Here is a 25,664-nt window from a genome sequence, read left to right as displayed (position 1 = left end):
TAGCAGCAAATTTGAAACGGCAGAGGTTGACAAACAGTACACTGGTGCTTTGATCACAGCGACTTTGTTGCAAATTTCAACTGCTTAAGGAAGTTGTCCTAATGAACGTGCGTCAAGTAGATGCATCTCTTATAATTCGCGATTTGAAGACTTGCAAGCGTTTGGTTTGCCCAAATTTAAATGCAGCAAAATAGCACTAAATATGCGCAAAATCGTACAAGCCCGAAAGATAAAGCATATGGGCGAATTCGGGAAGGTCGGCAGGTATGCGAAGAGCAACCAAAGAAACAATGTTTTAAAAAAAATACTGGAGGCAAAAATTTAGTATATGTACACTTAAGTGCACCGAGATGTGCGAAGCGTTACTCCAGCAAAGAACAGCTTTTATAAGCGCGAAAGTGACCAATGCCGGAGTAAACTTGTGTCATTGCCGCAAAAGTTATGGAAACCAGCTCGGCTGCAGTGGCTATACATTTAACGACTGATAAGTATCTAAATTCTCGAGTTTTACATGCTAAAACTATGATCCGATTATCTGGTATGCTGTGGGGGGGGTACTCTGAATTAATTCTCACCACCTGGGATCCTTTAACGTGCCCCTAAGTCTAAGCACACGGGTGGTTTTTATATCACTTTTTCAGTATTCAGTGTTCTTTACAATAAACTAGACTAGCGTCATGCACTCACATGGTGCTATTTGCAAATTGGCAAGAGGTAATACGGGGACTTAAGCCAAAGTGCGACACGCCACATGCACTCTCCATGGCATCCTCTGCTGAAATGCACTTCCATATGTCAAATCGTAACAGAGTGCTAAACGGACCAACACTAATACAATGAGAGTCTCACCACATTCGAGTGCACGGATTTGAGGATCGGTCGGGCTGGCTCGAGAATTTCAGAAACGAGTCAAAGAGAATGGCGTAAATGAACCCAAAGGATAAAATTCACATTAAAAGCAAAATTCTTCAAAAGTGGGACAAAATTACTAACATAGGCCATGCCTGGACCACAAGAATGGAAAGTTGAACAGGTTTGTACGAGTACATGGTTGGCATGGGAGTGCACGAGAGAATGAAACAGACGGGAAAACGATTGGACAGGCAATGGCTGCAAAATAAGCGACTGAATGTTGGCCTCAAACAAAACAGCAATTGTAAGTCAGTGCCCATTTCGTTATGTCATCCCCGTTTCTAGTCTACCAAAAAAAACTTCGTTTGCTTTATGCGGGGCAACCCAGACAACAAGGAGTCAAGTCTGACCTCTTGCTTGACAGCTATCGCAGTCCTGCTACAACACCGCTAAACATTTACAGAATTTCTGCCGAGTCTAATACATCCACTTTTGGTGGTCTTTTGGGTTGGACTCCCCTAAATTCGTACGACGCGGAAAGGTCAAACAAAATGGAGGAAATTAGTCTCGTTACCAAAAACTGCACACGAAAGTGTCGCCCATACATCACTTGAGTGGTTTATAATTGACACAAATTGTCAGTCCAGGCTTTAGTGCTGTGAATGCGGATACAAGCAGGACTTCCCATGTACACCATATTTTCCCGCTGACGGGCAGGTTAAAAGTGTGCACACAGCCCTTTAAGTCATGAACTATGGCGAACTGGTGATACAAAAGTCAAACATTTATTGCATAACACTGAACACTGCTGAAAAAAATTTCTTGAAGGTAGTAGGATGACGCTTTATGTGCATTCTAGTGAGGTGCTCATAAGTGCACAGTAACTGAACAGACATTGTAGAAGCAGACACGGAACAATCTTTTTCGTAAAAGAATCAAATTTACGCGAGCAATAATTGTCTACAACCATCATGAGAAAAGCAAAGGCATTATTTTGCTGTTGCTGACAGAACGCAGCACGTCCAACATGCCGGCAAACCTAACCGGCGAGTCGACTCCGGTTAATTCGGGCCTCGCGGAACCGCGAGATTTCGTCAAGTATCCAAAATGTAAAATGAACTAACAGCTAATACAGGCGACGTCATGCTGAGCGGACAAAGCAAACCGGCGAGTATGTGGGCGTGACGACACGAAACGTGTGGCTTCACAGACGGAAGGAACAGCGGCCACTAAAAGAAAAATCAGCAGCACCGTCCGCTAAATTGACATTTTCAAGTTTGATAACGGCTCCACGCATGAGGAGGCGGCGATTGGGGACAAAATAACCGAAGCGGCATGCTTTCTTCTTCGAACTAAATTTTTCCTTCCACAGCCAATGTATGGTTTCTAGACGGAACTTCCCCGTGCGAGCTAAAATTCCAGTGGAAGTCGACTGTAGTGCTTTTAGCAAAATGGTCGAAGTAATCAACCAATGAGCCACAGGGGGTAAGAAAGGCGTTGTATTTACGCTTACCTCTGCTTGCCACTACGGGGCAAAACTGGCGAAAACAACCTGCGTGCACTGATGTGCACGGAGTGACTGATGCGAACATACTGAAAAAGCTTGTGAAGAAACATGGCTACACAGGAGACGGCGGTGCTTGGCGAGCAAGTCCGTGTAGACGAACGCGACTGCAGAAAAATTTCACGCGCAGCAGACTGTAAATAAAGTGCACTACAATCTTCGGCGCACTCGCCGCGATAGCTTGTGCACCAAACCCTTCAGGTTCACAAGACAAAATAAGCAAAAAGAAATGGGTTAACGTTTAAACAAGAATATTTCTCGGCCACTCGTCAACATCGGCGACAGCCTTCACTGGCTGCATGGGCCCGTCAAATATCCTTCGAAACAAGTCACTGTAGCAACTCACCGAAGTACACCGGGGTCGCTTCCGCGAAGTGACGTCGTTAAAAGAAACGGAAAAGAACAAATTACCAATGCCCTTCTGGCTCAAGCCTATACGTGAATGAGGACAAGTAGAATAGAATTGTCGCACACTTACGGTTCTGTGTTCTCGTCGCTTGCACGCTCGCCCACCGCAGGTTATATGTAGTGACGCATCCAGAGGAGCCAGGGCACAGCGCGAGAATCCGAAGCTTGTACACTGTAAGAACAACTGCAATACCGCCACCGTCCGTTAAACACAGCCAGTGCCTTTTATAGAGAAGGCACGGACACAACACGTCCGAAGATTTTGAAGCGCCAACGATTGTGTCACGTGACCTATCGCGGGCGTCACCGTCATGCGCCAAATCAGTGCCGTTTCATCGGGCGAGGAGGATAGTGTGCGCGGCGAGCCTTTCCTCCTCTCTGGCTTGCACGATCCCGCGCGGCGCTGCGTGAAACTATTGCAGTCGCGTGCTGCTGAACGATTTCGACATGTTTTAGATCGTACTTTGTGATATTTACGCCATGTCCGTTGATACAAAATGGTCAGGGAAGCCTTTCGGTGCATCGGTAAGTACAGTAGGCGGAAACATGTCTTGGGGGCGCAAAAATGCGACCCGCATTATCAGCCGCGGTGTACGCACATTATCAGCCACGGTGTGTGTATTTTTTGTGAACTATTTTGCTTATATCGGTTTTAATTCAACAAAGAAAACCGGTGTCTCTGTATTCCCAGCATTAAATGATAAATCAGCTCACTCTCTGATCGCTTGGCGTAGAAAGTAAAACATAAGAGCGCATGCTCGTGCACGGCCAACCTAAGGCAACCATGAAACATTTAAACGGCAGGCGCTATCAAATATTTGTGATGCACCGGCATCGTTCTCGGGCATTTCAAGTCTAGTATACATTAAATTGCTATGTCTACACTATATAGCCTTCCTGCACGAGGCCGATGGTGCTGCTCAACACAGCAATCACTGCGGTTGGTGAACCAGCACGATACGCAGGTAAGCTGTGCGCTTCGGCTTTGCCTCTTTGGCCTTTATACAGCCATAATATATGAGGGAGATCGCATAACAAGAATGCGACAGCTATATTTGAGGACAAAATTTCCGTAATACGTGTGAGTGCGTCGTAGAGAACGGAACGAACACAACCGAAAAAGAAAATTCGGTAATCATCATCTTTCTTGAAGAAGCAAGAGAAAACGGGCTAACGCCGCAATACGACCTCGCATAGTCACGCCGCACAATGTTTATAAATATATAACCCTGATGCCGTATGCTTGGACCATGTGGTATATAGAACAAAGATACCTGCTATCCAGCACCTACCACTGCTTAGGATGCTCGCGCAGTCCGTAAAGAGTCCCTTTGCTGGACAAGCTTAATTCAGACTGTGGGGTATGCTACTATTGCTTGCCAAAACTCTCTTGAAGGCGACCGGTCTGGGCACGCACGACCATTGCATTTCAGCGGTGTGTCTTGGTTGCCGCTGTTTGTTCTGTGCGGTTCTGTTCCGCAAAAGTTCTCATGTGAATGCGGCTATTTGCATCAATGAGTGCAAAGCAACGTCTCAACCACTGCTACGCTCGAACTAACAGCGTTAAGAAGCTGTCGCTATTCAAGGCGCCTGTAGACCCGGAACGGAGGTGCACGTGGGAGAGAAACCTACATAGAGCCGACGAGCCGCTAACCGCAGACTGCGCGGTATGTGAACTGATGTGAAATGATGAAGTAGGTTTGCTTTACCCCTCGGTGGAATTGTTCCGTTTTATCACAAAGCTTGGAGAAATTTTCATAAATTGCTTTAGTACACAAAAAGTTCATTGGGAACGCCTAATGGACTTCCTGCACAAGATTCATTGTGCCGCTCCCTTGAAGGCAGGATGCAGAGCTCATGCAAAGAGCCTGACTCCTCGCATACCCAGCTTTTATGTTGCCGTACGGCTCCGCTTTTTTTATCAGAGGTTTGAACAAAGCACATATTCTGTCAAAAAGAAAGGCAGTACAGCACCTTAAGCTAAGCGGAGTTACTTAGCTCAATTTCTACACTGCTTTTTAAGTGCATTAAAGCTCTCAGGATGATTCTTGTGCTATTGCAGAGCGCCTGCAATAAAATCGTATGGGACAGAGAAAGCAGTTTCGAAGTTGTTCTTCCTTCTTTTTTTTTTCTGCGCGTCATATTTCGTCTTCTGTAGCACGTGCTTTAGAATCAGAGCATCCAAAACCCTCCGTTTCATTAGGCGTAACTTGTAAATCAGGCGACCAAACACTTAGCATACACAACTTTAGTCAGATCACAACTAGAATATGCCGGTTTCATCTGGAAACCGCATCAAGCTTATCTTGCCGATAAACTGGAATCACTACAAAATAAGGCTTCTAGGTTTATCACAAGTAAATACGCTCGCTACTCCAGCATCACAGATATTAAATCATCTCTAAATTTAAGTTCACTTGAAAAGCGAAGACTTGTCACCCTGCTATGTCACTACCTATCACAATCCTTCACCGTTCACAGAATCTCATATCAAACCAGCACATCGCATTTTTCCCCGATCAGACCACTGCCTCAATGAGTAACCCAAGATAGCTCACACCAAACTTATGCGTCATTCGCCATTGTTCCTTGCCATTTATCACTGGAATAAACTACCTGCAGAAATCGTTTGCGAAAATAATTACGACGCATTTGTGAACAAACTGAAGTGATTACTCTGTGCTGGTCCTTAATAGATCATTATCAGAAGTGTATTCATTGTGACATTGTCTTGAGCATTGTGGTCCACCTGTGTACGTGTTGTCATACACTTCTTCTATCCAGATATGTTCCCTGTTTTCCTGAGCGCATGTTTGTTTATGCTTCTCTGATTTTTCACTTTGCTATGCAATATGACCACTTTATTGGGGTTTTTTAACCCCCTATATAATGCCCGTAAAAGGCCCTTAGGGTATGTGAATTAAGAAAAAGTGCTTTCTCGAGTAAATATTAAATCCGCATTAATCGACCGGATTTCCTGCATGTGCACCCTGCAGATACTGTAAACAAGGTGTCTTTTGCGATCGCGAACATCATGCGAATGTTTGGTCCAGCGAATAAGTATTGCTTCGTAAAATTGAGTACTCGCAAATTATGCCGGTACTGCCATCTAGCCCGAGTTAGTCACTAAGCGTGAAAACATAAAAGAAATTGCAGCGCATTGACTGTCCTTCGTCTGCTACTGGTTTTGCTTCGTAAGACACGCCCGAAATCATACGGCCACCTCAAAACACCTCTGTGCACATAAAGTACCCAAAAAATAATTGCAAACCCAAGCTGAATTACGTTAAAACAGCGGCTGTCTACATAACCAAGTACGCTTTCTATTTTTTTGTGTGCCACATATGCTGCAGAGGCGAACCAGGGCGAGCTTTCAAGTACGGTCGTTTGCAGCGCCGCCGCTGCAGGTGCCACCACGCGAGTCAGCGGACAAGCGTAGTGTTCCTGTATATGCTCCCTGCGGGAGCATATACAGGAACACTAGACCAGCGCGGTCATGCCACTGCAAAGTATTCCAGTACACTGTAGTATTGGCTTAGAGCTCCACCACTGGAAAAGCTGGCGCCGCCGTCGGCGTGACGTGACATGAGGGATCACGTGGACACCGCGGCCGCGTCGGCTGCTTCGGAAGCGCCGAAGCGAGCTGAAAACGAAAGTTTAAAGTCGCACCTGCGCCGCGGTTCTGATTAAGTGGTGCGGCTTTACCGCCTTGGGTGTCTGCTTGGCAACATCTGAAACTACTATAATAGGTAGTGGCATGCTTTTGGCGGCGTGCAGCATGGTAGGCTACTGCTTGGTGCCGCACTGCCGGACGTACGCAACGGAGCTCAGTGTCAGCCTTATTCAAACGTAGCCGCAGGGCAAGGAGCTGCGTGAAGCTTGGCTGGCGAAATTTAGAACCGGCAGGCAGCCATCGGCTACAGATCGCGTATGCAGCAAGTACACACGAGAGGAACGTTCCTGCTGCGGCGCCGAGACTGCGCGATGCTCGGTGAGTAGTAGAAAACGCGCACTGAGGCGCTCGCCCGCGCCCGCTGTACAGCTAATGTCAAGACGGTTTGGTCTATGAACTTGTTGATGTTAGATACTGGCAAGTTCTCTGGAACGGAAAAGGAGCGGTAAGATGTATATTAAAGAAAGGCATGGCATATGTCATGTTTGTGTTATGAATTAATGCACTGGATTACAAAAAGGAAGCAGGAGGAAATCTCACGCTGAGAAGACCGATAAACATGCAGTGCGACGCAACTTGAGAAATACTATTGAAATGCCCAAGAATTTAGAAGACAAAAAAAGATTGAATCGTCGCGACGGCACATCACAGTCGCCGTAGTTACGTAGTCTCAGTAACGAAATTATTTTTGAACAGTTCTGATAGCGTCCACGCAACAATGGTTGCTAGTGTACTGGGAAATGTTCATATGCTGCGGCTTAAAGCTAAAGGCACGGTGCGAAAATGCGCTCACAGCGAAAGCTAAACATTGTGCACGGACATGCATGCAGATGCGCAGTCGGTCGCCGTGAACCCGTGCGATGGCTGCACGCATTGAGGCTTCGTTCTGTTATGCGCCATTTGGTTATACAGACCACCCACTATAAGAACATATTTCACATAGTTTGCGCTCCGCGATTGCCGACCTTTCATGCAAGAAGCCGGTTAGGGAGACTCCATCGCGGCGACCGCGCGTAGTGGCGTTACTGTACCTATTCGGTAAAGAGATAGCGTCTGTATACGATTCTGTGCTTTCAGTTTGCCCAAGATTGTTATATCGACAGTCAAAAACTTCCCTCATTTTGAAAGTACCTACATAAATGTCCAGGAGGGCTGCCGCGTGGTGTTTTTTATTGAGCGCCGTAAGCGAAACCTACGGGGAGCGCGCCGCGTGATACCTCATACTACGCAAGGGAGGCGCTTCCGACAGATGGCGACTCCTTAACTCCTCGCCGCCAATAGGCACTGGCCAAGGGCGCTATTCTGGACTTTCCGCCATTTTCTTCGGTGCGTCACGTAGAGGCGACGCGAATAAAATGGCGCTGATAGCCCCATTTTGTTTTCGTAACGTGACGCCTATTTGACGTTTTGCCTAAGAAGCTGAAATGAAGACACTGAATGTAGCGTTATCGGTAAAGCAAAACACTTTTCCTCCGCAGTAAAAATAAAGCAGGTAGCTCAAAGCGTATGATTATTACGTCGAAAACGCTTCTCGCTTCCGTTGTCTGCTGCGTACAAGCCGTCGTCTGCTTCAGTAGCTAGGATGCGTGTCCCCGGGAAATGGAATGAGTCATCCTATGTTGGAGCCAACGCGCTTGTTTTCTTGCTTGAGGCAACATACGCGACCTACCTTTGGTGATGCGCACGTTCTAGGCCACGTTATCGCTATCTCGTGAAACGCAAGTGACTCAGCCTGACTCGGCTGGCTGAGAAACGGCCGAATATCACCGATAGCGTTGCGCGCTCCAGAGATATCCACTAGCGCGACGCAAGCGCCGGCGCTGCCATCTCTTGTTCACCTCGCTGGTTACTCGCACCGCGGGAGGAAACTTCAAGAGCCGCCTTGCGTACATTTCTTTTTATAAACTAGAAAGACGCCGTTGTCATAACATTTGATTGCGCGAAAAGGCATTAATTTTGATTACAATAGAAATGCATCAGTGAGAAGTGGACAGCATTGCCGGAAGTTTGCTATGTTCAACCAATATTATTTTGAATAAACGCGTTTTTTAAAAAAATGATGGCCCCAAAGACAAATTCCAACACGACCCGAGAGCGATGCAAATACTATGAGCACGCGTTATCAACAAAAGATTTTCATGGCGCCAAACGACGGGGAAAATGAGGCGATACGCATTCCTCTCGGCAGCCATTGTATATTGCTGCTCATTAGCATAATTCGCGCGGCTCGTCGCACCACGAATTATGGCGGAAAATCTCAGCACTGGCGGCCCAGCGCAACGTCACGCACCGTCAAAATGACGTTTACGAAACAGCCCTTCCTGTGACGCTCCTCACGAGATTCCTTCAGCAAATCAGCAAGCTGGCATGACGCGTATCTTGTATTGCCACCACATATTCCCGAAATTGCAGATGCATTGCACTGGCTTCTGTACGCTACCGTTCACATTCTTTTTGAAGCGCTAACGTCGCAATATAGCTGCCAAAGACCCAAAAGATGTATTAGACGATATAATTTGCAGCCCCACGTAACGTTTCCTCATCTCGATGAAAACGCAAAATTGCATTTTGCAAAACTTCCACTTCCCGGCACAAATTTCAAAGCACGTGACCTCTCGACAGCCCATCAGAGAGCAAACATGGCGGATAATGGCGGCCGTGCAGGCGCCATGTCTGTCGAGAATAGCGTCCTAAATCAATGTAAGAAACTTTATGCCATGCGCTACTTTCGTTACGGGTGTTGTGTGGCGCTACTAGTTCATTTTAACGTGTTCTGCTTTGACATGCTTTACAAAAATTATCAATTATACCACTATGTTGAACAGTGCGCTAAAATTTTCTACATTTTGTATTACGTTGTATTTTTTTGTCGTCCCATTGCATCGCCGCAAGCCCCTGTCGACAGTGAAGTTCAGTCCCGATGGCAAATACTTCGCTGTCGCCAAGGGCAACTCTGTCTTTGTGTACCACACGCCCGGCTACGCCAGGCGCGATTTTATGCCGTTTGCGCTGGAGCTAGTGCTAAGTACCACCTACGATGCGCTCACGTGCAGTGAGTGGTCCTCCGACTAGCGCCTTTTCGCTATCGGCAGCAAGAACATGTCGGTCCAGGTGACAGCGCTTCACAAGATGAATAACTTCGGCATCAACACCTTGTCCAGCCACAGCGACACCATCGTCAACTGCTTCTTCGGCACAAGACTCCGCAGATGTCTTTACGCTCAGCCGAAACAGACAGCTTTGCGTTTTGGAGGCGTATTGTGACTTGGGATTCGTGATCGCAGACGACGCGGCCTCATCGTTGTCGAGCAGACGACGGTGTGTTGCGACGTCAGAGCAAGATGATGGTGACGCTGAGGACAAAACAGGTGACGACATACCCGACGATGACGCCGGAGGTGACGTTGAGGTGGAGAGGGTTCGGTACCACCGAACAGGGAAGCATTCCTATTGTTGGCAGCATGCCACCATGGCGGAAATCATATGCTGGTCACCGCCTTTTCCAATGGATCATTCCTCCTGCGCGAGATGCCCGACTACAACCTGATCCAGTGCCTGAATGTTTCGGACCACGAAGTCACAGCAGCATGCTTCAACATACGGGTGACTGAATTGCGCTAAGTGGGCGACGTCGATAGTTGGTCGTCTGGGAGTGGCAGTCGGAGTCGTTTGTCCTCAAGCAGCAGGGGCATGCCAACAACATGGCTTGCCTCGCATACTCTCGACAATGCAAATCTTGTGACTGGAGGAGATCATGGCAAGGTCTGTTGTCTTCTCTAGAGTCAATTCATCATCATTATTACGGCACTACTTTGTTTCGCTTGGTAGTGATGGCAGTCGAGACATCGTTTTCATGTTAAACCTAACCGCACATGACTTCGCAATGTCAAAGATTGGGCTACTTGGTTCTGTGAGATTCAGAGTACAACAGCGCAACTTCTTGAACGAGAACAGAAGCAAAGAACACAGACAAGTAGTTGAACGTCAGCACTTGCCTGTGGTACTTTGGTTTTGTCCTCATTCCAAAGTCGCGCTGTTATACTTTGAATCACGCACATGACCACAGGCATTTTGTGACATCATTCTTAGCATTTTCCATGTGTATGTTACAAAGCAGTATCCGGAAAGCCCTTGACAACCAATACATCGAAGTTCAATGTCCTCCACTCTCGCGTCAAGATGATCATCATCATTGATTGATCTAAACTCACAGAATCCTTGTAGCAGATGTCATATTCCGTTATCTCAGAAGGCAGTTGAAACTTCGGCATCTTCATCAGTCAACTCATTCATTGCACTTTTTTAAACACAACATTAAAAAAATAATGTTAGCATAACCATCTTTTCATTTGTGATAAACACATTTTCATTATTATACGTTTTCTTTACATTACTTTTATTACTGTATTGATAGGCTTCATATTTTTGCCAAACACATCTTATTTTTCCTTGTTAGTAGTGTGTAGAAAAGCACATTTTTTGTACATTACTAGACAATCCTGTTTGTGAGTGTTTATTGTGATATTATTGCATAGCACTGTTTTAATGCATATCTGATTGTTTACTACTTTTATAACTTGTTCCCTACCAACTGTATTTCTTGATGCTTTTTGTTTTTGTTCACCCTGTTCTTGCTGCTCTAATACTGTTTATTTAGCCAAGAATGAGAGGAGGCCCCCTTGGCAGCTTCTCGCTCAGGGAGCTTCTGATGCTGTATATAATATATAAGCTTGCGTTTTGCACATACAGTAACAAACAATAAACTTCAACTTCTCTTACATTACAATGCAGGTGAAGCTGTGGCACACAGGGAATGGTTTCTGTTTCGTGACTTTCACGGGCCATGCCACCGCAGTGGCTGCGGTGGCCTTCGCTCAAAATGGCAAAGCCATTCTCTCGGCATCTCTTGATGGCACTGTTCGCGCCTACGACCTGAAGCGGTACCGCAACTTCAACACGCTGACGGCTCCAAGGGCTGTCCAGTTCGCATCTCTGGCTGTCGACACAAGCGGCGAGGTTGTTTGTGCTGGCTCACGGGTAATATCATCCATCTTCTGACTGTTGTTGCCTTGATATTTGCTTAAGTTAGGTTAACCTATGCTAGAATACTAAAAGTTAGGTTAGGACAGTAAAGGCAAAGAGCAATTAAATTTCGGGTAGCGTCGAATGCATAGCGTTGAAATGTGTAAATAAATAGCAGTTCCCGAATCAAAATTTTACGCCCTGAAGTACATACAAATGGATGCTTGACCAAAAGTTTACAAAAGTGGACATCTTTGATACCAGAACTAGAAAGAAAAGGAGGCACCTAAGGAAACTGTCTGGGTTTGACACCCAAGATTAGGCTACACCCGTGGCACATACGGTATTTCAGACTCCCGATTATTCAGACTTTCTCGCAGTTCATGTCAAGTCCGTATTAACGATCAGCGGCTGTATTTCAAAACATATTCCTAATGGGAAGGGGGGGGGGGGGGGTTGCAGCGCAACCTGAACGAAGCACAAAAGGAAGTGGACGATACAAGCGCAGAATAACAAGTGGTTTATTTTTTTCCAAACAAGGGATTAAATATACAGAGAATGGGATCATGTGATGAAGAGACGCATACAAGATAGGTGTCAGCCTATCTTGCCGTTCAAAAACTTTGTCGGCTAACCAGGCTAACCAAATACTCGCAACAACCTTAAAGTCTTATTGATGTTCTCTGCCTGCTAAACAAAGACCAGTAAGGCCCCATAAACTTGAAGTTATAAAAACCAGAAATTTTTTTTTGATAAGCGGAGTTCTTAGATAAGCAAATTCACAAAAATGTAAGCCCCTGGTGGCGCATGGGCCACCTAGAGCCATTCCAAACAGTCACTAGTAGCCACTAAATTTCTCGCAGATCAGTATGACAGGAGCAGTAATTTTGGTAGATCACCTTTGCGAGATATGCGACTCAGCATCCGGTACATTGGGCATATGCGGGCAACAATGATGAGGGCAACCTTGCGCTCCAACATCAGAGATTTGCGCTGCTTAGAAAGCACCATCCTCGCACAATTCTTGTAGCATTCACTAAATCCCCAGTGAAGCATCACAACTTAATAAGGCGTAGCGTGCGGATCCACAAACCTAGAAACACAAGAGCACAACGAATAAGCAAACTGACGACGCTTCGTCAGGGGCCAGAGTGGTGCTCCAGCCGCATTACCAATGATATCGCAGCCAGCCGTGAATGGTGAATGAATAGAGTGGCATAGAATCAAACGGAATTTGCTAAAAACTTCCGGTCCTGTCACTTTTTGGTGATATCGCAGCCGCACACAAAGTTTGAAAACATTTGGGTAGTGACATTTTCTTGACATTTTCGCAGTTGAAATATCGACAATACGGCGTGCAATCATTTAGAGATAAGAGGTTAAAAGTACATAGAGTTGACGCCAAGCCAGGAGAAAATGTTCACTTAACTGATATTTCGAGATCTCATAGTTCGAGTTAACAAGATTTTACTGTATTGCAAGGTATCGGAAGGTAAATAGCGATCAATGTTTTCAGAGGAATGCAAGAACAAAATCAGTAATTCAAGTTTCATTTTCGGCTTCATGCCAGAAGCCTACATGGCAGTCTGTGAGCTTTTCTTGTCTATCATTTAGGAGTTTCCAACAGTTTTGTTATGTAAAATTTTTATCTTTTATGCTACGACGAGTGATGTTTTTCTTGCAACAGGTCCTTTTACATGTATCCGTGGTGCACAAGTCTTTCAGCAGCTTTTTTTATTTATTTATTAATTTATTTTGCTAAACTATCAATATTTTGGTGGCGATCATCTATATAGCACGTTTCTATAGCTCCATTTCATACAGCACCCATTTATTCTTGAAAAACGTGTTTGCAAATTGGCTCTAAAAAGCTTCAGAGGCTTTTTGTGTATTTTTTTAATGACAGGTAGTGTCTAAAATGACCCTTTGTTCCTGATGGTCAGCTGTCCTTTCTTAGATTAGTTGGTGCAGGTGTGGTAGCAAATTATACACGAATAAATATTCCAGCTGTAAATAAATATGTATGTCTGCATTTTACTATTTGATATTCGATACTTCATATTTGTATTTAGGTCGTATTCGAAAAATTTGATCATTGCCCACCTTTATCTACAAGTGTGAATTATAAATAAAAACTTCAAGCCACTCCTGAAGTGAGCACATGATGCCTTCTACGGACAACCTTTTGGAAGTTGTCCGACATATACTGGCTACCACAGCATCCAGGCATGGCTTTTTAAACCAACAATACGTCCAACTCGGCGAATTTTCGGCTTTAGTTGCCAATGGTTTAACCAATCAACCTTTGTAATACATGTCCCAGCAGCTTGGCCTAGTAGTCGGGCCAGTTGGTGCTTACTGTGAAACATAATTGTCAATAAATGGACGTCCATTTGACTGCAGTTATGATTTCTGGCAGCAGATATATGTACTGCGAAGCCAGCGCTTGACTTTGACGTTCATCCTTTGATGATTTCTGCTCAATTTATTGCAGGCCACCTTTGAAGTGTTTGTATGGGCGCTAGAGACGGGCCGTCTACTTGACGTCCTAGCGGGGCACGAGATCTGTGTCTCCGGTCTCGCGTTTGCTCCTGGAATGGAGTCTGTCCTGGTCAGTTCGTCCTGGGACAAGACGTGTCGTGTTAAAACACTGTAGTACTGGCTACGAGCTCCACCACTGGAAAAGCTGGCGCCACCGTCGGCGTGACGTGGCATGAGGGATCACGTGGACACCGCGGCTGCTTCGGAAGCGCCGAAGCGAGCTGAAAACGAAAGTTTAAAGTCGCACCTGCGCCGCGGTTCTGATTAAGTGGTGCGGTTTTACCGCCTTGGGTGTCTGCTTGGCAACATCTGAAACTACTATAATAGGTAGTGGCTGCCTTTGGCGGCGTGCAGCATGGTAGGCTACTGCTTAGTGCCGCAGTGCCGGACGTACGCAACGGAGCCTGGTGTCAGCCTTATTCACACGTAGCCGCAGGGCAAGGAGCTGCGTGAAGCTTGGCTGGCGAAATTTAGAACCGGCAGACAGCCATCGGCTACAGCTCGCGTATGCAGCAAGCACACACACACAGGAAGATTTCTGCTACGGCGCCGGGACTGCGCGATGCTCGGTGAGTAGCAGAAAACGCGCACTGAGGCGCTCGCCCGCGCCCGCTGCACAGCTAATGTCAAGACGGTTTGGTCTATGAACTTGTTGATGTTAGATACTGGCAAGTTCTCTGGAACGGAAAGGGAGCGGTAAGATGTATATTAAAGAAAGGCATGGCATATGTCATGTTTGTGTTATGAATTAATGCACTGGATTACAAAAAGGAAGCAGGGGGAAATCTCACGCTGAGAAGACCGATAAACATGCAGTACGACGCAACTTGAGAAATAATATTGAAATGCCCAAGAATTTAGAAGACAAAAAAAGATTGAATCGTCACGACGGCACATCACAGTCGCCGTAGGCGTCGAAGTCTCAGTAACGAAATTATTTTTCAACAGTTCTGATAGCGTCCACGCAACAATGGTTGCTAGTGTACTGGGAAATGTTCATATGCTGCGGCTTAAAGCTAAAGGCACGGTGCGAAAATGCGCTCACAGCGAAAGCAAAACATTGTGCACGGACATGCATGCAGATGCGCAGTCGGTCGCCGTGAACCCGTGCGATGGCTGCACGCATTGAGGCTTCGTTCTGTTATGCGCCATTTGGTTATACAGACCACCCACTATAAGAACATATTTCACATAGTTTGCGCTCCGCGATTGCCGACCTTTCATGCAAGAAGCCGGTTAGGGAGACTCCATCGCGGCGACCGCGCGTAGTGGCGTTACTGTACCTATTCGGTAAAGAGATAGCGTCTGTATACGATTCTGTGCTTTCAGTTTGCCCAAGATTGTTATATCGAAAGTCATAAACTTCCCTCATTTTGAAAGTACCTACATAAATGTCCAGGAGGGCTGCCGCGTGGTGTTTTTTATTGAGCGCCGTAAGCGAAACCTACGGGGAGCGCGCCGCCTGATACCTCATACTACGCAAGGGAGGCGCTTCCGACAGATGGCGACTCCTTAACTCCTCGCCGCCAATAGGCACTGGCCAAGGGCGCTATTCTGGACATTCCGCCATTTTCTTCGGTGCGTCACGTAGAGGCGACGCGAATAAAATGGCGCTGATAGCCCCATTTTGTTTTCGTAACGTGACGCCAAATTGACGTTTTACCTAAGAAACTGAAATGAAGACACTGAATGTAGCGTTATCGGTAAAGCAAAACACTTCTCCTCTGCAGTAAAAATAAAGCAGGTAGCTCAAAGCGTATGATTATTCCGTCGAAAACGCTTCTCGCTTCCGTTGTCTGCTGCGTACAAGCCGTCGTCTGCTTCAATAGCTAGGATGCGTGTCCCCGGGAAATGGAATGAGTCATCGTATGTTGGAGCCAACGCGCTTGTTTTCTTGCTTGAGACAACATACGCGACGTACCAGTGGTGATGCGCGCACGTTCTAGGCCACGTTATCGCTAAAAGAGGAAGCCTGAGGGCGCGATGTCAACGGCGGTAAAGTTGTAGCGGCTCTCGATAGGCAGCGTTTCCGATTTGTTGTTGCGCAGATCGAAGAGCGAGAGTCGGTTGCCGAGCGGCGCTACAATGGTGATATCACCCTGTGGGTCAACAAGGGCAGTGACGGTCAGATAGAATGCACCTTACAAGCGGCGGTCTCTGCAGTCGAAACCAACCTCCAAGACACAGGTCTCCGACTATCTCCACTGAAATCGGAGCTGCTCGTCTACCGCCCGCGCCGCCGGCCCAAGCCTACAGCCGAATCGCGCCAATGTGACGACATAATCCTCTATACACAAGACGGCTCCTGCATTCCCCGAGTCCCGAAGATACGCATCCTAGGCATGCATATAACAGCCAACGGGTCAAACATAGAAGCTATTCGCAAAATCGAAGGCAAGGTTACAGCGGCTACCCGCCTGATCAAACGCATTACAAACAAGCACACGGGCATGAAGGAGGACAGTGTCACGCGCCTCATACACTCTTTTGCAATCAGTCACATCATTTATGTGGCTGCCTTCCACAACTGGAATGTCACTGAAAGGGAGAAAATCAACACCCTTATACGCCAGACTGACAAGATTGCCCTTGGCCTACCGGAGTCCACAAGCACTGCTCGTCTGCTACAGCGGGGGGTATATAACACGCTTGAGAAAATTGTGGAAGCGCAAAGAACATCTCAACTCGAACGCATGTCTCTGACAGCCACGGGCCGGTACATCCTGCAGAAACTCGGCTTCAACTACCACGTCCAACACGGTCAGAAACAGGTCATTCCACCCGACCTCAGCGACACACTGCTTGTCGCCCCTATACCTCGAAACATGCACCTCGAATTTAATCGGGGTCGACGCCAGGCCCGTGCCAAGACACTGCTGCGCTCCTTGGGTGGAAAGAGGACTACGCGCTTTGTAGACGCCGCAGAATACACACGAGAACACCGGTTCACGGCGGTAGTCGTAGACGTTAGCTCCCGGCTTACGCACGCGTGTAGTGTCGCAACGGAATACCCCGAAACAGCGGAAGAGGTAGCGATTGCGCTTGCACTTACCGACCCCCTCTGCGAGGTAGTTTAGCGACTCACAATCCGCAGTTCGCAACTACGCGCGGGGGCGCATTTCCTCCGAAGCTCTCCAGATTCTAAGGAAAGCTGGTCGACAGCACTTCGATAACACCGCGATCATATGGTTTCCAGCGCACGTCGCCACAACCCCCCCCCCGCCCCCCCCGATAAAGGCCGCATTAACTTGAACGAGGTAGTACACCGCTCTGCGCGAGAACTGACCCGCCGCGCAGAATCGGAGACCACCTCTTCGAGTTCGGAACTCCTGGTTCGAAACCCGCGAGAACGCCTGGTCAGGTACAATGACATCACCAAGCACTACCAGCTAGGCAGGCGGTTGCTGCCCCCACCTCACCCTATGCTGAAACGTCGCCAGGCAGTCATCTGGCGACAATTGCAAACACAAACATTTCCCAGTCCGGTGCGATTGCAGCACATTTTCCCCGCACAATACCCGACTGCTATTTGCAAATTATGTCAGTTAACTAGAGCGACGCTGTCACACATGTTGTGGGAGTGTCGGGTTACATCAGCTACAATGGCAGTAGCTCCGGAGGCGATTGCGTCGAAGTGGGCCGCCGCTCTGCGCAGCTCCAACCTCAGGACACAAGAGTGGGCCGTCCAGCAAGCCCGAGAGGCGGCGACGAGGCAAGGCCTCGAAGTCCCCTCATGGGAGACCTGAGCCCGGGTCGTCAAATTTGCCGGATTCAAAATAAAGTTGTTTCCATCCATCCATGGTGTTTCCATCCGGCGTTAACAGCAAGTTCCCCTTGCGGTACACCGTGCCGATCAGGTTGGAAAACTTGACCGCGAACTTCATCGTCACAGCGGGGGTTTCTCTCGGTACGGAATATATGCACGGTACACAGATGTCAGAGAAATACACACGGGTTTCATAGCACTATTATCGTACGCCAAAGACGCAACGAGCTTTGCACTGTGGGCGCCGCCATGTTACTGCTAGTAGGCACGATCACTAAGATGTGTCGCCAGCGTCGCGGTTGCATGCTGTACCACATATGTGATGCAAAGGCGATGCAATGGGATGACAAAAAAATACAACGTAATACAAAATGTAGAAAAATTTTAGCGCACTGTTCAACATAGTGGTATAATTGATAATTTTTGTAAAGCATGTCAAAGCAGAACACGTTAAAATGAACTAGTAGCGCCACACAACACCCGTAACGAAAGTAGCGCATGGCATAAAGTTTCTTACATTAATTTAGGACGCTATTCTCGACAGACATGGCGCCTGCACGGCCGCCATTATCCGCCATGTTTGCTCTCTGATGGGCTGTCGAGAGGTCACGTGCTTCGAAATTTGTTCCGGGAAGCTGAAGTTTTGCAAAATTTTTGCGTTTTCATCAAGATGACGAAACGTGACGTGGAGCTGCAAATTTTATCGACTAATACATTTTTTGGATTCTTGGCAGCTATATTGCGACGTTAGCGCTTCAAAAAAATGTGAGCGGTAGCGTAAAGAAGCCAGTGCAATGCATCTTCAATTTCGGGAGTATGTGGTGGCGATCCAAGAAATGCGCCATGCCAGCTTGCTGATTGGCTGAAGGAATATTCCCTGATGAGCGTCACAGGAAGGGTTGTTTCGTAAACGTCATTTTGACGGTGCGTGACGTTGCGCTGGGCCGCCATTGCTGAGATTTTCCGCCATAATTTGTGGTGCGACGAGCCGCGCGAATTATGCTAATGAGCAGCCATATGCGATGGCAGCAGAGATGAATGCGTATCGCCACATTTTCCCCGTCGTTTGGCGCCATGAATATCTTTTGTTCGTAACGTGCTCATAGTAGTTGCATCGGTCTCGGGTGGTGTGAGAAATTGTGTTTGGGGCCATCATTTTTTAGAAGAACATGTTTATTCGAAATAATTTTGGTCGAACATAGCAAACATGCGGCAATGTTGTCCGCTTTTCACTGCTGCATTTGTATTGTAATAAAAATTAATGCCCTTTCGCGCAATCAAACGTTATGACAACGGCGTCTTTCTAGTTTATAAAAAGAAATGTACGCAAGGCGGCTCTTGAAGTTTCCTCCCGCGGTGCGAGTAACCAGCGAGGTGGACAAGAGATGGCAGCGCCGGCGCTTGCGTCGCGCTAGTGGATATCTCTGGAGCGCGCAACGCTATCGGTAATATTCGGCCGTTTCTCAGCCAGCCGAGTCAGGCTGAGTCACTTGCGTTTCACGAGACCATGAACTATCCATGAACCATGAACTATCAATATGTCATTCTGTTAGAAAGGAACTGTGTATTTTGAGAATAATCTAAGCATTTTTTTTTGGTTGAGATGTCGATATGTACGCCTTAAAACGATGTCCTTCAGTGTATTGGTTCACATGTGAACAATTTATTCACAATGTCTGCTGCCAAATACAGTATAGGCAGGGGCCTTTGTCAAGCTTCTGGAAAAGCAGCTTCCTGCCCTTGTCCCTGGCATTTGTACTGTTCTTCTTGTAAAGAATGAATGAATAATTGACAAAGTTTAACAACCAGGCGATATGCATTTACATCATTTTCAGACATGCACAATATATGTATACAGTACATCGGCCTTGTGAAAATGGGAAAAATGGCTCTTGCTCACAGATACATGTAATTATGTGTTATGTGTTCTTGCAGAAATAAGAGTAGCTGAAACTCGACTCTCCTCCTCTATGTGACTGTCTCGTCAAACATGACCCATTGTTGTTTTTTTTTCTCTCAGTTGCTCACGATAGCTTGTAAAGTTGTTTCCTTGAGTCACATAACTTCCGTCCTTGGAAAAACAACAGAAGATGTTTAGCATGCATCTGTAACTCGCAAGCTTTTGCTATACAGTCAAAACCTCCAGTAACAAAATTCCACAACAAAATTCTCGCTACAATGAAATATCTTCGTATCCCTGGCGAACGCACATAGGAGTGTATTTCATACCTTTCGACAACGAGATGTCGCTGTACTACAATCCTGCATCAACTAAATTATCCAGAATGTAACCCCACATATTACTTACTCACTTAGCGCTAGTAGGTTCCAAAATGTGGTCAAATGCGATTGTGCACTAAAATTGTGCAATATACCACCAAATTACACTTGCGTGGGCGCCGCCATTTCGTTTACAAAAACAACCAAGCGCTGGAAGCGATCGCATGCGCTGGAAACACGTCATTACGACCATCATGTTTGTTGATCGCCCGTTTAAAGCGACATGCATGTTGCTACCAGCATGTGACAACGGTTTTTGCACACCTAGTAGAATGCGTAATGTGCGCCTCGGCGAGAAAAATGCAGCGCAAACAAGGAAATCCACATCCCACCGACATGGAATCGTTTATGGCGCTTGAGATGGTGGTAGAAGCATCGAATGCCACGCATTGGGTAGTAATTGAGCGATCGTCCAAGAATACGAATCCTTTGCTTCAGGAACGCTGGTTTTGGTGCCACCCGACAGGCATTGCTTGTGGATTTGGCGCCAGACGTAGATTTGCGCAAAGGGGCTATAATCTCGACCGATTGCCTTAAAGCATACGAGATGATCACTCTTGCGCTCGGCGCCGGACACGTCGGTACCTAGGAGCGACAGCGTGTGCAGAAGAAATGCTGCTGCATGCGTAGAGCGCTGTTGCTCTGCGTCCGGGGTTGAGAATCTCGCAACAGTGATCGTATCTCCGAAAGCAATTGATCGAGAATACTGCTCCACACAGTGATGCCACAACTGATTGACGCATGCATCGCACTTTGTACTGTCGGCAATGCGGTTCTTTATTCTAGAGCAAAGCTTGCCAAAGTAGGCTAACGGAATTTTGACAGTAAAGTTCTGTTCTGTGACGCATTACCTATCTGTGCTGTGTCATTTCGCAACAACGAAATTCTCGATCAAGCTAACTTTTTTGCGTTCCCCGCCAATTTCGTTATTGCGAGGTTCAACTGTATCAGCACCTGCGTGCCAGTGGGAACCATTTAAAAAGCCCCTCACTAGGTTTGGGCATTGCAAGCAGACAAGCGCGGATCATAGATCATGCAGCGGAAATAGTTTCTGCAAGACATAAAGCAGCTATGTGATGTGGCACAAAAACAAAATTTCAAACAGAAGCCTGCACGCCCTTCTTCTCGAGGGAGCCTCGCTTCCAGTGAGAGAGTCGAGGTCACACACACAGATGCGTCTACGCAAGACCCGCTGCCTGCAGTGTCGCCGGTAATGGCGCGTGTCTTCGGTAAATCATCCAATGTAGAATGCGCAGCACTGTAGAAAAAGGAACAGGAGCAAAATAAAATAAAAGAGGCGGGGTTTGCAATGTAAATGTGACGCTGTCCCTTGGCTGTGGTATGGGATAAGGCAGGAAAGAAAAATCACTTGCAGAAGCTGGTCGATAAAAAAGAGTGTGTCTACGTTTGCAGTGAAACTTGCCTCCTGGCAGCATGGCAACACATTTAGGTTTCTCTTATCCCTTCTAATACAATCAACCAGTTTGAAAAAAGTTTGCAGTAAGACGCTCCCTAGATGGTGCCCTACAACTTCTAGTGTATAACCAGAATTTGAAATTGGGATTGCTTGCTTGCTTGAGTCATCAGTTCACTTCTTTTTCTACTGTGCATTGCTGGTCTCAGCAACTATGGTAAATCTGCTTACGTCTCTGCAGGCAGACGTGACTTGACAAGCGGTCGGCGAGACACGGTCATCATTACAGCCAAGAGGCTGGCGCAGACACAGGCATTCACCACCCTTTGTTACTCGGCTGATGGCCAGTGCATTCTCGCAGCAGGCCGTTCCAAGTTCGTGTGCATCTACCATGTCCACGAGCAGCTCTTGCTCAAGAAGTTCGAGGTGACGTGCAACCATTCGCTCAACGCCGTCGACGACTTCATCAGCCGCCGGAAGATCACAGAGTTTGGCAACATGGCGCTCGTCGAAGAGCGTGCTGCCTCAGAGGAAACCGCTCTTTCTTTGCCTGGCGTCAAGTAGGGTGACCTTTCAAGCAGCAGCTTCGAGTCCGAAGTGAGAGTCAGTGCGGTGTCTTTCTCACCGACGGGCCGGGCGTGGGCCGCCGCAACCACCGAGCGGGTGTTCGTTTACTCCCTTGACAATGCCCTGGTGTTTGACCCTTTCGAACTGGAGCAGGACGTGACGCCGGCAACTATACGGGCAGCGGCGCGAGAGAAGGACTACGTCCGGGCTGTTGTGGTGGCATTTCGACTCAACGAAGATGAGTTGACTACGGAGGTCATCGACGGCATTCCCGTTGGACAGGTTGACCTCGTGAGCCAGTCGCTGCCGCAGGTTTACGTTGCGAAACTACTCAACTTCGTGGGTGCAAAACTGGAGCCCACCACGCACGACCCACGCACTACGTCACGTGGGTCGTGACGCTGCTGAAAGGTCACGGCGAGGTGTTGAAGGAGAGGTCACGGAGCATCATGGCAACATTGAGGACAGTGACGAAGAATGAGGGGCTGAGGCATACAGAGCTGTCGGAGGTTTGCGATCACAAGTACCTGCTGAGTTACATTGAGGCACTCCGCAAGTTCAAGGAGAAAGAGGGGAAAGAGGAAGGGATGTCCGAAGGAGGCAGTGAGGACGATGATCTCGGTTCTGAAATAGACAGTGCAGACGAACTGCTGGTGTTGTGATTGGAGCTGTGGGAGAAAGGTCATTTCTTGTAAATAAATGTTTCATGATCACAGCATTAACGACTATTGTTGCAGTGCTGCCACGTGGGCATTTGAGAGCTTTAAATCAATAACATGTTGGCTCAATGATGGAATGGCATTGTTACGTGGGCAGCTTTCACCACTGTCAAGTCAATAACTAGTCTGCCTAGTTGATGGAGTTTCATGCAACTGTATAAAAATCTTGCAATCCTTAGAGCAGACGGCACGGGTACCATCGGCAGTGTGTTTACAATATTGCAACATTGAGTTCACAGTAAAATGATAGCCAGAAGCTACGTTCCTTATAAAAGTGACTTATTCGCTTGCACCTACAATGAATTTTAAACTCAAGCCAGGATAGAAACACTTCAGCCAGCAGCCCATCATTGCCAGAGCGCTCAAAACAAAACTGACTACTGTCTGTAAATCATAAAAGAATCTGATCTGATGATAACGTAAATTAAAATAATAAACTACTTTAAATGTTTAGAAACTACAGCAATGAAAATGTGCTGTTTAAAAAGATGTTTAGATAACTTTCAAGACTGAACACTTTCAAAAATGCAGAACCTTGCGATGGAAGCATCGCAAGCGCTTGGTGTCAAATTATTGTCCATTTGGTTTGCTATGTAGCAGCGATGCCTCTGTTACGAACATTATAAGTATCATGTTCAACTAATCGGACATTGATTAACCTTAGTGAGCAAAAATTCATGAAAGAGCTATCGACATCTGGTCGTTTGCAAAATTGGCTTACTTGTGGTGCAAGAAACTTGCAGTGAGATATTTTAAGCTAAGTGCAAGTTTATACATTTGGTCAATTTCTTCAACTTTTGCAACTAAATGTGGGCTTTTTGCAAGTGCAACTCGAATTTATATAGAGTACTAAACATTTTCTTAAAGTTTGCTTTTGCTTTTCTTGCACCAGAAGGTATCGCAGAGGAGAAGAGCTGAGAAAAATGCATTGTGGATGTATATTCTTTCTTCTATAGGGCTAACATTTGGAAGCTGACGAAATGATTTTGCAAAATTATGCAAAAACCACAATCTGACAACGAGGCTCACCATAGTAGCGGGCTAGGAATCAATGTCGACGACCTGGGGGTTTCTTGACGTGTACCCAATCAACACTGTAGACGAGTTTTCGGATACCACACCCATAGGAATGCGGTCATCGCGACCTGGCGCTTAGCAACATTGTGCAATGGTAGTGATTTGGAGCAACACCACCTATAATGGATAGCAAGCCCGGTTTTCATGACGTCGTGCTACTTGCCCGAATGTTTTCCCATTGCGAAGCGCAGCGCGACGACAGCAGCGGGGTAATAGTCAGCACGGCTGCGTATTTCGTGCGCCCATCCAAGATCCGAATTCTAATTTTGGATTTCGCAAAATTGGGCCGTGCCCGGTGGTAGTGCAGTGCCGGGTCGACCCGTAGCGCGGCAGGAGCAAGCCCCCGCACACGGCGCCCCCTTGCAAAAATGCGTTTAATATCGAAAGAGCCATACAGGGCCCTATCAGATATTAAGCTGATAAGAACAGACACTGTTTAGGAAAAGTTTATTTACACTGTTTACAAGACAGCATAAAAGCAATCGTACGTTCAACACTATGTACAAAGGCAACACAGAAGTATACAATGTGAAACAGACACTTTGCATGTATGATTATAAGGAACATTGTGTATAAATGAAATTGGAAATAGTAACTCTGAAGTTTCAATTGAAGTGGCATATTTATCGCCACTCCTGACGGAAGACTAGATGCACTCGGCCGTTCTGAACACAAACAAACGGGTACGACCAGTGGCGGAGAAACTCCTGTTCCCCGAGGAAGAAAAGTTCATCCGAGAGGAAAGCGAACACCTCTCGCCTCAAGCGGTCAATTATGGGCCACATTGCTCGACGGCGACAGTTACCTGCCACTGCTGCACAGCAATTACGCCAAAGGCTGAACAGGGCTGCCACCAGCAGAAGGCCCGCGAAGTGCCCGCGCGGAAACCTTCCACTCGATACAAATTCCCGGACGCCCTGGCCTCGAAACCCCCCATGGACGGCGTGCCAAAATACACGTGCGACAACGCACTCGAATGTTGCGTGTCCGTTTTTCTCCACCGACTTGCAGTTGGGACATGTGGAGACACGCACCAAGTCCCAGCGCTCTAGCCTGTCCTGGGTTGGGAGCAGTCCCCAGCCGAGTCTCCAAATAAAATCGCGAAGGTGGCCAGGCAGCGTAGCCGTGGCAATGCACTTCCATTGAAAACGATGCGCTATGGTACGCCGGTCAGGGGGCACCAAAGGAAGCAGGACAGCACCCATTATTTCTAAGACCCTGTCAGAGCAGAGGTCGACGTACGGACACGTGGCTGACAGATGTCTGCGGAAGGCTACGCTTGTCCTGTATACACTGCAGGTGAATCCGTCGACTGCTGTCCACGATTCACGGGGCTCGCGGGAAGTAAAACTCGTAATGAAGTACCAAGGAAGTACCTTGCAAGTGTCTGCGCGGGGGTGCTATCATTGGCCAGGGTCCGCATAAGAGTGCGCAGTAATAGTATGGAGGCTATTACTGAAACATTCGGAAAGGAGAAACCGCCGCGATCGCGAGGCTGGGTTAACCGGTTGTGCCGATAGCTGAGTGCCACCCACCCAAAAAAAAACGAGTTGGCACAGCTTTCCTCAAGGCACGAAGGGGGGGGGGGGGGGGGTGCCTAACAACGTGTCATCAGTACCAAAAGCTTCCTAAGAAAACCGCCTGTATAAGGTAACGCCGTTCGAGAAGAGGCAAGTCGAAATCACGGGCTGCCTGAACATTGTTCTTTAATGTATTTATGAGAGACATCCACACGCCATCCCTAAATGTCCGATGTATCAAAACACCAATCCAAAATCTTT

General features: G+C 47.1%; 2 pseudogenes; one reads left to right on the top strand and one right to left on the bottom strand.

The window, feature by feature from the left end:
• The first annotated feature begins 1,879 nt into the window (after positions 1-1,879).
• On the top strand, positions 1,880-22,778 carry LOC126540115 (periodic tryptophan protein 2 homolog; annotated as a pseudogene).
• Positions 22,779-24,159: 1,381 nt separating this feature from the next.
• LOC126541044 (U2 spliceosomal RNA) lies at positions 24,160-24,366 on the bottom strand (annotated as a pseudogene).
• Between the last annotated feature and the right edge of the window lie 1,298 nt (positions 24,367-25,664).

Source organism: Dermacentor andersoni, chromosome 2, assembly GCF_023375885.2.
Source record: "Dermacentor andersoni chromosome 2, qqDerAnde1_hic_scaffold, whole genome shotgun sequence".
Lineage (NCBI taxonomy): Eukaryota > Metazoa > Arthropoda > Arachnida > Ixodida > Ixodidae > Dermacentor > Dermacentor andersoni.
Note: the sequence above shows the minus strand (reverse complement) of the source record. Positions and strands in the feature narration are given on the sequence as shown.